The sequence below is a fragment of the Halichoerus grypus genome, chromosome 1 (assembly GCF_964656455.1).
Source record: "Halichoerus grypus chromosome 1, mHalGry1.hap1.1, whole genome shotgun sequence".
NCBI classification, from domain to species: Eukaryota; Metazoa; Chordata; class Mammalia; order Carnivora; family Phocidae; genus Halichoerus; species Halichoerus grypus.
Window position 1 is genome coordinate 185,016,749 of NC_135712.1, and position 12,595 is coordinate 185,029,343.

A 12,595-nucleotide genomic window follows, 5' to 3' on the forward strand; every position below is an offset into this window, starting at 1 on the left:
TTGCTATATTACCATCCACATAAACACACACATTGGCAGTGTTAGAACTGGTAACTGATGTTAATGATCCTTATTATGTGCTTTGTACACTATTTTTACTTCCCTTAGCCTTCCCTCTGCCTGCACTGGGTATATAAAGTACCATGAACATGGATTTTTATTGACTCCTCTCCCCAAAGCCAAATATTAACAGTAACCCTTCAGGGACTGATCTGCTTGTAATGGGCCAATATTTCTTGCAGCCTGGCAATGCATCACTCCTATGGCTGTCTTGCTTTAAAGGTTTCTGGGGGAATTGTCTATAAAAATGACCACAGAATTGGCCATATCACAGGACTCTTACAAGCCATAGGTCCCGGCATGCCTATTTTACCACTGATTAGAAAATTTCATCCTGGCAATCATTCTATAGGAAATTAATGCTGCTGCCTTCACATGTTTATGGCCCACCATATGAAAGGAAAGAATACGTGTCATTGTTGTATGTTGTGCCTGAAGCTGCCCAGTATAGCCATGTTTAGGTAATTGTGCTGCTTTTAAAAAGAAGGAAAAATAATCTCAGAGGCACTCTGACCTCATTTTATAAACTGGAGGTCAGTGGCACAAATGTTGAGCAATACTCCTAAACCTCATGCCGTGCAAGTAACTAATCCAAGAATCACTTAAAAATAAAGTGAAGCAGCTTTTTTAATGTCAGGTCATGGATTTGGGGAACCTTCATTTAAAGATTCCTCCCATGGAACCTTGAGACAGTGCCTTTTAACAAATCCGTCTAGGTGTTTGGAAACAAGAGGATCCCTGTAATTTCTAGAACTCAAGAGCCACGCTTTGTTGGAGAAAAGTCCGTTTCATCTGAAAAGGTTTGCGAGACACTGTGAACTAACACACTGGGCGAGATGTTCATGTGCTTCCTCCTATCTTCTCAGGTCTCAGCATCTGGGGCCACCGTCTTCCCAGCTCCCCAGAGGGGAAATGATTCTTGACTTGCCCAAACAACTCTTATTCGGTCCCTATCTGCAATCCAACCTTGAGTTCTACTTCTACTCCTTAATCTGCCTACTTCTCTCCAACCCAAGTGTCATTCCTTCCAGTCCTTCCAGTCGTGTCCATGGCCCACCTGGACAGCGGCCTCAGCCTCAGCTTAATCTCACTGACCTGTCTGCCTCCAGTCCTGCTGTTGATAAAGCACAAAGTGTAGTCTCTTCACTCCCTGGATTAAACTCTTTGATGGCTTCCTGTGGTTCTTGAGATGAAGCCCCTAGTTTGTCATATAGCATACAAGGCCCCTCATGATGAGGCCCCCGTGGACTTCTCTCCCCTTCCCCCCACCCTCCCCTGCCCACCCCCATTTCTCTGCTTTGGTCAAATGGAACAACTTTCAACAACTTAGTTGTCCTACCTGCAGCCCCTCACACATGGGATTTCTCTGCCTGAAATATCCTGCCCTTTCAAGGCCAAAGTTAGATTTTACATCCTTTTAGGGTGACTTCGCCCATGTGCGGGCTAGTTTCATGCCCTCTGCCCTCTGCTCTCGTACTTCATGATTATCCTCTCAGTTAGTTCTATAATTACCCCCTTACTTACCTTTTTCACCAACTATGAATTTCTTGAGAGCAGAAACAGTTTCTTGTTCCCTGTCATATATCAAGGCAGTGGTTTCCATACTGTGTACAGCCCTGGTGGTACAAAGGACAATGTGAAGCAGTGTAAAGATGTTCTTTTTAAAACTTAAATATTGTTCCACATTTTTAATGTTGATCTTCTCTTTATAACAAATGGTATTTTTTTCTCTATTATGGACACTGGATGCACAGAAGTGGATTAACTGTGATCCTTGTTCCATGACACAGTCATCATGAGTCCGTGCGTGGACCCACTTATATTTATTTTGCTCCTTTATATCATAACAAGCATCTCCAAATTCACTATGCAAAGCAAAAGTCACGGTAGCTGACATTTACCCAAATGGTAAACTCATTCTGTTCTACATCCTTCCACCTGACCCTGCATGCTATCATCACTGTTCTCTTGCTTTCTATTTGAATAGTTTAATTGGCTCCGTGTTTCTAAACTTATTTTTCTTACACTGGTTGTTTTTAACTTTGGAAAAAGGATACCATGCGAACACAATATCTGGGGACTTTTTTCACCTAATGTCATTTTGATGAGAGTCATGTTTATCGTACTGCTGTATGTTGCTGCAGTTCATTTGGTTTGACTGCTATATTATGTTCCTCTGATGAATCTGCCACAGTTTAAGCATCCAGCCGCCCACTGACAGGCATTTGGGTTGTCTCCCCACTTTTGCCATTGTGCACGGCCATGCTCTGAATATTAGAGTGCGTGTCACCTATTGGACATTGCAAGCATTTCACTGGAGTAGAACTTCTGGGCCACAGAGTATGTGAATCTTTAACCCCAGGAGATAAGGCCAAACTAGAATTCAATGAAATGGCACCAACTTATACTCCTACCCATATGTATGAAATCCTATGGACCCGAATCCTCTCCAGTACTTGGTATTGTCGACCTTTTTCATTTTGGTCACTCAAAAAGCAGTAAAATGCTATCTCGTGTAATCTTGAATTGCATTTCCCTGATTATTAATAATACTGAACATTTCTTCATGCATCTATTGTACATATGTGTTTTCTCTGAAAATGCTTATTCTTGGTTCTTGCCCATTTTTCTGTCAGATTGTTTGTGTTATTTGTATTGATTTCTAGGCATTTTAACATTTTGATACTAATTCTTTGTAGATTATGCGTGCTTATTGCAGAAGTTGGTAACTTATCTTTATAATATCTTTAAGGTATCCTAATGAATAAAGGTTGATAACATACCATACACATGACATTCAACAGTATCAAAGTAGACTTCTGGATAACATGAAATTGCCCAGTTTCGTAGCTGATAAAATAGGTTGTGGCGGAGGTTTTACTCTGTATTTGAGCTCTCTGGGAACTAGAAACTACTACTCTCTACATTTCCATAAGGGCTTAGGCACTCAGCCAGCACTTGCTGGAATGAACTGAAATGCTTTGTGGAAACAGGCACATTAATAAGAACATTTACCCTCTGAGTTGTTTAAACAGATGGCTTGTTTTTGAAAGACCAAAAAAGAAAAAAATGTAAAGGAAACTAAAGAATGGGATTGATCTCCAGTTGATCCCCATGGTTGTGGGGAAACGGTGTTTTTGGCAGCCTGCCTCACATGGTCACACAGGCCATTTCCTCCTTTTCTAAGACTGTATTTTGGGGATGACTTGATATTTTGGGTATAGGTAATTTTTACTGACTCATCTGAAAGAGAGTTTTGCGTATATTGCAAAAAAATCTCTTTGGAGCTAAAGAAAGGAAAGAAAGTAAAATTAAATGCTCCTCCTTCTTAAAAAGCCCTCTATGACTTAAAAATCTCCCCGCCCCCACGAACAGACCTACCTATCTCTTTTTCTTTTTCATTCCTTAGCTCTCACACAGGCACAAAGCAAGACATATCAACATGGCCACTTTGATATACAAGCATAATGTAAAATGTTAATTTTTAATGTGCTTCTTTTTACCTAAAATATGGAGTCAACCAACCTGTCTGAGGCTCTTCCTGTGCTTCTCACCCACCCTACACCTAGCATACCTAGCACTCCCATATCCACTTCCCATGAGGGCCAAGGCAGCCCCAGGAATAATTTGGGCCTGCGTGATGCAGTGAAGAAGTCTGTTTTATACCTTACTTGGCAATGTTTCTCAATATGAAAATTCAGTAGTGTATTTTTAAATTTTAAAGTATTTTATAGTATATTTCATAATCCAGAAGACTACATATTCACATACATGTAGGATGGGGAGTACCATGACACACATCTCTATGTACCCATCATCCAGGCTGAGTAACAAAACTTCGCCAGTCCTATTGCAACTCCGCATATCATTCCTCTCTCTCCTCATTGATTTATTTATTGAAAAATATTTTTTTGCATGACTGTTATGGGTCAAGCACTGTTCTAGTCACTGAAAAACATTAAAATAAAAAAACCGGGCACCTGGGTGGCTCAGTTGGTTAAGCGTCTGTCTTCAGCTCGGGTCGTGATCCCAGGGTCCTGGGATCGAGCCCCACGTCAGGCTCCCTGTTCAGCGGGAAGTCTGCTTCTCCCTTTCCCTCTGCCTACCACTTCCCCTGCTTATTCCCTCTCTCTCTCCCTCTGACAAATAAATAAATAAAATCTTTAAAAAAATAAAATTTAATAAAAAAACGACAAAAAGCCCTGACTTGCCGAGCTTACATTTTATAAAAGGAAAGTACTGTTTTGAATTTTGTATTCATCATTCCCTTTTTCCCCCTCATAGTTTTACTATATGTATGTGAATCTCTAAACAATATATTAGTTTACTATCTTCTAAGCCTTGCTTTTTTCATTTAATCTTTTTGTGCATGAAATGCTAGTTCATTCACTTTCACTATTTGTGGACTTTCAATATGTGATTATACTTCACATTTTCCTGTTTGTGGATATTTGGATTGTCTTAAGATTTTTGCTTTTGCAAACAAAGCTACTTAGAAATGGTATCCTATAATACTTGTTTTTGTATCTGGATTCCTTTGCTTAATATTATGTTTATGAGATTAATTTCCATCATGTGTAGCAATAATTCATTACTGTTTGTTGTTGTATAGTTTTCTACTCTATGTACCTACCCAATTTATTTATAATTCTGTATTTCAACATTTAAGTTATTTCTAGTATTTGTTTAATGACATGTTTGCATGTTTTTTTAAGCATGTTTTTGTGTTGAGTATTACTGGATCTTAAGATGCATATAGCATCTGCCCAATTTTTGTAGATTCTGCCAAATGATTATATCCAAGGTTGTTCTACAGTTTGCATTTACACAGCAGTGTATGAGAGTAACCATTCTGGTGACTGTGTATCATACTCTGCTTTTAATGTCCATTTACCTGATGATGAGTGAAGATGAGCACTTTTGCAAAAGTTTGTAGGTTGCTTCATATATTTTATCAAGGAGCAATTTAACACTTTTGCCCACTTTCTCTATTTGAAAAAAGTATATACACAAATACTCCAAAACATACAAAAGATAGGATCACTGATATATCATTAAATAGAAATGGCAATAATAGCCAAAATTATTTTACTCCCAATCTCAAAGATAAAAATTCAACATTTTGCTTAAATATGACACTATAGGTTTTAAAAAGTGACTTATCATATTTTTAAAAATCTATTTTCATGGGAAAGATTGACTTGTAGGTTTACTTTCCTATAATATCCTTGTAAGTTTTTGGTATTAAGATTATTCTGGCCTCAAAAATACCTTGGAAAATGATACCTCTCCATTCTGGATATTTTCTTCTGGCCCATCTGCCCCTTTATTAATTCTCTCTTCTAACCTTCAGTATCTAATCTTCTATTAAGCCCATTGATTTGGGTTCTTAAATTCAGTTACTGTGTTTTAAAATTCTCCAATTTCCAGTTGATCCCTTTGTATAATATTGAGTTTTCCACCAAAATTCTCCACCTCATTATTTAATATTTTAACATGATAATTTTGATTACTTTAATATCCATGTCTGATAGCAAAAATGTCTGGATATCTTATGGGTCTGTTTCTACTATTTGTTATTTTCTATTAGTTATTAGTCAATTCTTGTCTTTTTGTATGTCTCATTATTTTTGTTTGAGTGCTAAACATTGATACCAAAAACTGGAAATAACTTGAGGCTCTCATTTGTCCCTTTAATAGTAGCAAATTCCCTAAGGAGAAAAGCAGTTCAGGTTACAGGCCCACTTTTTTGGGATTCCACCCTCTCTCAAATCCTAGAATTGCAAGTTCTTACTGTATCGGTATTGTCTTGTTAATGCTTTCAAAGAAATTTTTAAAGAAATTTTGTCAAGGGGTGCCTGGGTGGCTTAGTCGGTTAAGCATCTGCCTTTGGCTCAAGTCATGGTCCTGGGACCCTGGAATTGAACCCTGCATCAGGCTCCCTGCTCAGTGGGGAGCCTGCTTCTCCCTCTGCCCCTGTCTCTCCCCTCTGCTCATGCTCATTCTTGCTCTTCTCTCACATAGACGGATAAAGTCTTTAAAAAAAAAAAAAGAAATTTTGTCAAGCTTGTCTAATTACTATCAGAGGAGAGATTGTCTAAAATAAACTAATATGCTATTGTCAGAAGTAGCAATATCTTATAATATCTTTTAATTTGCATTTTCCATATTTCACATGAGTTGTTGAACACTTTCAGAAGCTGAGTTACTAGTGTTTTCACTCACGCAAATTTTTCTATTTAATGATTAGTTTCTTCTTAATGATCTATAGAAATTCTGTATGTCATCTAGATTTTTATTTTTGTTATTACATGAATTTTAAATTATTTCTAATTATAATTTTTCTTTTTATTTATTTTGATTAACTCATGTATTTTTTAATGTGGACATATTCATCAATCTTTTCTCTTTTGCTTTGTGCCTTTTATCTTATTTAGGAAATCCTTCCCCATCTGAATGTCATAAAAATATTCTCCTGCATTTTTTTCCTAATCATATTAAAGTTTTTCTTTTAATTTCTATCTTTAATCTATCTGCTATTTATGTTAGTGTTTGGAGTGAAGTAGGGATTCAATTTTACTTTTTCATATGGGTAGGAATTCATCCCAGGACCATTTATTGAGACAAAGCCTTTTAATTTCAGAACAACTTGTTTCAGGGACCTATGCTCCAAGTATGGGAAGTCCCTGTTATCTTAGTATTTATTATCTGTGTCCCTGAAAGAACCAATCTCTTTAAAAGCTAGTCTTCCCTCAAACAACCCTCTGACTTCATTTTAGCTTCTCTCCTCTTGTTGTGTCAATAGTATTTGTCAGTCAGTATCTCATAGGTTGTTAGCTGTTTTTAAAATCCCCAAAATACAGTGCAAAACAATGAAAACAAATGGTAAAGTAAAATTACAAATCTTGCAAAAGACGTGGGATCTTATAAACTGAGCATACTTGCTTTAATCATCCCCCAATGACAGATAGGGATATGGCAGAATTAGTGACAAAAGAACAGAACATAAGCAAGTGAGGTAACACTATAGATGCTTTAAAAGAAAATGACTTTAACATCAAAACTTAGGGAGTGATCCTTGAGAAGAATGTATAAAGACCATGTATATCATTGCAAATTGATCTTTATGAGTGCAATGCAAAAGTAAAATTAACAATGTCTTATAGCTCAATTTTTTTGAAGTACAGTTGACGTACACTGTTAGTTTCAGGTGCACAGCATAGTGATTGGACAAGTCTATACATGATGAAATGCTCACCACAATAAGTGTAATTGCCATCTATTACCATAGAAAGTTATTACAATATTATTAACTATATTTCCAGTGCTGTATTTTTCATTCCCATTACTTATTTATTATATAATTGGAAGTTTGTACCTCTAATCCCCTTCAGCTTTTTTGCCTATGCCCTCATCCCCTTTATCCTCCTGGGAATCACCAGTTTGTTCTCTGTATTTATGAGTCTGTTTCTGTTTTGCTTGTTCATTTGTTTTTTTAGACTCCAAATATAAATAAAATTATATGGTATATTTCTTTCTCTGACTTATTTTACTTAGCATAATACCTTCTAGGTCCATCCAAGTTGTTATAAATGGCAAGACTTCATTCTTTTTATGGCTGAGTAATATTCCATTTTATGTATGTGTATATATATATGTGTATATATATAAATGTCTTCTTTGTCCATTTATCTATTGATAGATACTGGATTGCTTCCATTTCTTGGTTATTGTAAATAATGCTGTGATGAACTTAAGGTTGCATATATCTTTTTGAATTAGTGTTTTCATTTCTTCTTCTTCTTCTTTTTTTTTTTTTTTTTGGTTAATACCCAGAAATAGAATTACTGGATCATATGGTATTTCTATTTTTAACTTTCTGAGGAACCTCCATACTGTTTTCCATAGCACCTGCACCAATTTATCTTTCAAGCAACATTCCACAAGCGTTCCCTTTTTTCCACATCCTCATCAACACTTATTTCTTGCCTTTTTCATACTAGCCATTCTGACTACTGTCAGATGTTGAACATCTTTTCATGTGTCTGTTTGCGATCTGTATGTCTTCTTTGGAAAAATGTCTATTCAGATCTACCCATTTTTAAATCAGATTATTACTATTATTATTACTATTATTTTTGATGTTGAATTATATGAATTCTTTATATATCTTGGATATTAACCTCTTATCAAATATATCATTTACAAATATCTTCTCTGTAACTTGCCTTTTTGTTTTGGTGATGATTTCCTTTGCTCTGCAAAAGCTTTTTAGTGTGATATAGTTCCAACTGTTTATTTTTGCTATAATTTCCCTTGCCTGAGGAGACAAGTGCAGAAAAATATTGCTAAGGCTGATGTCCAAGGGTTTACTGCCTATGTTCTCTTTTATGAATTTTATGGTTTCAGGTCTTACATTTAGGTCTTTGATCCATTTTGAGTTTATTTTTGTGAATGGTGTAAGAAAGTGGCACAGTTTTATTCTTTTGCACATAGCTGCCCAATATAGCTCAATTTTTAAGGAATTACACACACACACACACATGCGCACACAAGTAACAGCACTAATTCTTCTTTGATTGTTCTAAGACTATCATAGTTGGAAGTATGACCTAAAATATCTTAAACATAAAATAAGATTGTTTCATAAGTTATATTGTAGTTTTGTTCGTTTACAAAAGATATACCTTATCCGTGTTTTGGGCAAACATGACATTAGTTTCAGGTGTATGACCCAGTAATTTGATAATTCTATACACTACAGTACGCTCGCCACCGTTAAGTGTAGTTACCATCTGTCACGTTATTTCAATATTATTGACTATATTCCCTATGATGTACTTTCCATCCTTGAGTTATATTTTTCAAGATAAAATCCCAATCAAAACTTGTTCACTGTTATTTGTTACAAAATTTTGACTCAGGATAATGAACAATAAACTAGATGAGGAGAGTAGGAGGTCTTCAAACCACATCACTGACACAAACCACTTCTCAATGGACTTATTTCATAGGACAAGTATAAATGATTATCAGAGCCAGTAGTAGGGTCAGGTGACTGAGGTGCCTGGGGCAAGGTATTCAAGAAAGTATTAGCGCTTAGGGCCATATACCAGTGCAAAAGCTGATCTGAAATCTATTGCTATACTTTAGTCTTGCCTATTCTAGGACTTGAAAAAAAAAAATCACGCAGTATGTTCTCTTTTGTGTTTGTTTTCTTTCACTCAGTTGCTTTTGAGATTAATCCATGTTGTGAGTATGCATAGTTTATTCCCCTTTATTGCTCGGTATTCTGTTTTATAAATTTCCATTTTATAAATATACCTTTTTATATTTTATACTAAACCTTTTTATATAACATTTTATAAATATACCCAGTATGCTTAGCCATTCATGTTTTGCTGGGCATTGGAGTTGTTTCCAGTTATTGCCTACTATGAATAAAACTGTTGTGACATGTCTGATTCTTTTTGTGGGCATATATTTCCATTTCTCTTGGATAAATGCCTAAGAGTGAAATTACTGAATTATATGGTATTTGTTTAACTTCACAAAAAACTGCAAAATGTTTTCCCAAAAAGTTGTACCATTTTACACAACTCTCTGCAATGTATGAGAGCTTCTGCAACTCCATATGCTCACCAATACTTGGTATTATTAGTCACTTTAATTTTAGCTATCCTATTGCTGTGAAGTTGCATCTCGCTGTGCTTTGATGTGCAGTCTCCTGAAGACTAATATGATATTAAATGTCTTTTCATGTGTGTATTAACTGTATATCTCCTTTTCTAAAGTGCCTGTTTACGTCTTTTGCCAATTTTTAATCGAATTGTTTGTCATTTAATTATTGAGTTTAAGAGCACTTTATATATTCTGAATTAAATATTCTGAATACAAAAGCTCCATCAGATTGTCAGATTCAGGTATTGATAGTATTATCCCCCAATCTGTGCCTTGCCTTTTGGTTTTCCTATAGGTGTCCTTTGATGAACAAAAAGTTTTAATTTTGATAAAGTCCAATTTATCTTTTCCTTCATATATATTTAGTCTAAGAGATCTTTGACCACCCCAAAGTTGCGAATTTTTCTCCTGTATTTTATTTTAGAAATATTATAGTTTGGCTTTTACACTTAAAACTAAAGTCTATTTTGAATTAATTTTGATTTATGGCATGAGTAGACATCAATATTCATAATATGAACGTTCAGTTGTTCCTACATCATTTATTAAAAACAACCTTTCTTTCCCATTTAATTACTTCATACCTTTCCAAAATTCAATTGGCCATAGGTGTGTGTGTCAGTTTCTAGACTCTCTTCTGTTCCACTGCTCTATATGTCAATACTTTTGTCAATACCACATTATTGTGATTATTGGAGCTTTATAATAAGTTTTGAAAAACAGATAGTGTAACTCTTCCAACTTTGTTCCTTTTCAAAATTGTTTTGGCTACTATAGATCATTTACATTTCTGTATAAATTTAGACTTGTCCTTTCGATTTCTATAAAAACATTTGTTGGGATTTTGATGCCATTGAATCCATAAACAAATTTGATAGAAGTGACATCTTAGCAATACTGAGCCTACCAATCAATGAACATGATATATCTCTCTCAATAGTGTTTAGTGTTTTTCACTGTAGTTTTGTTGAACATCTTTCATTAGGCTTATTCCTGGATATTGCAATTGTTTTTGATGTTATCAATTTACTTTTTTAAAATAACTTTTTTATTTTGGAAGAGTTTTAGATGCACAGAAAAAAATGTGAAGCTAGAACAGAGAATTTCTGTAAACACCACACCCAGTTTCCCCTATTATTAGCATCTTGTTTTAGTATGGTACATTTGTCACAATTAGTGAAGCAAGAGTGATGTATTATTATTAACTAAAACTCATACTTTATTCAGAGTTCCTTCGTTTTAACCTAGGGTTCATTTTCGCTTCCAGGATCTCATCAAGGATACCATATTACATTTAGTCATCATGTCTCCTTAGATTCTTCTTGGCTCTGATAGTATCTATTTATTTTTTATTTTGTTCATGATGTTAGGTTTTCTTTCTCCAAAATGGTAGGTATTTTGGATATTCACATGCAAATGAGTGAAGTTAGATCCCTACTTCACACCATGTACAAACATTAACTGAAACTGCATATCATTGACCTAAATACACCAGCTAAAACCATAAAATTCTTAGAGGAAAACATTGAGATAAATATTCATAACCTTGGATTTGGACATGAATTCTTAGATATGACACAGCAACAAAAGAAAAAATAGATAAATTGGACTTCCTTAAAATTAAAAATCTTTGTACATCAAAGGGAATTACCAAGAAAAAAAAGACAACTTACAGAATAGAGTAAAATACTTGTAAATCATGTATCTCATAAAGGTATAGTATCCAAAATATATAAAGAGCCTTTATAACTCAACAACAAAAAGGCCAACAAACCAATTTTAAAACAGGCAAATTATATGAACAGACATTTCCCCAAAGAAGATATAAGCAAAGAAGAAATTGCCAAAAAGTATGCAAAAAGATGCTCCACATCACTAGTCATGAGAGAAATGCAAACAAAATTCACAGTGAGGCACCACTTCACACTGACTATAATGGCTATAATGAAAACATGGAAAATGACAAGAGTTGGCAAGAATGTGTAGGAATTGAAACCCTCATCCATTATCGGTGGGAATTTAAAGTGGTTCAGCCAATTTGGAAAACAGTCTGGCATTTCCTCAAAAAGTTAAATGTAGAATTATTATATGATCAACAGCTCCACTCCTAGGTATATACCCTGAAGAGTTGAAAACAAGTACTCAAACAACTCCATGTAGAATTGAAAACAAGTATTCAAACAACTCCATATCCATAGCAGCACTATCCACAATTGTCAAAATGTAGAAAAAGCCCAAATGTCCATTAACGGATGGATGGATAAACAAAATGTGGTATGTACATTCAGTTGGATGTTATTCAGCCTTATAAAAGGGAAATCTCCAACATGCTACAACCTAGACAACCTTGAAAACTATGCTGAGTGAAAAAGGCCAGACACAAAAGGTCACATGTTGTATGATTCCACTTATATAGAAAAATCCATAGAGACAGAACACAGATTGGTGGTTATCAGAGGGCAGGGTTTAGGAAGGTGGTGAGCAACTTGTTAACAGGAATGTTTTCCTTTCAGGTGATAAAAATGTTTTGGAACTTGACAGAATTTGCACAACATTGTAAATGTACTAAACGCCTATGAATTTTTCACTTTTCAATGATTGATTTTATGTTATGTGAATTACACCTCAGTAAAAAAAAAAGAGAGAGAGAGAGAAACTTAAAAAAATGTTAGGAATATGTCTCCGTTTAATCACTGCTATGTCTCCAGCTACTTTGAGAGTATCTGGCATGCAGTAGGTGCTCAATAAATATCACTGACTAAATGAAAAACAACACCTACATTTTCAGCCCAGAAATTGCCTTTCATAGCTGTAGCTGGGGAAAAAAATGTCTGAATGTGCCACCAAAAAGAAC

The 12,595-nt window shown here is 35.1% G+C and overlaps 1 pseudogene across 1 annotated transcript in view; it reads right to left on the minus strand.

Moving 5' to 3' along the window:
• Positions 1-12,595, minus strand: part of LOC144382402 (actin, cytoplasmic 2-like) — a 228,868-nt pseudogene that overhangs the window by 132,708 nt on the left and 83,565 nt on the right. The window contains exon 2 of the transcript XR_013449282.1: positions 1,585-1,676. The product of XR_013449282.1 is annotated as an actin, cytoplasmic 2-like (transcript). The remainder of the gene's footprint in view (positions 1-1,584; positions 1,677-12,595) is intronic.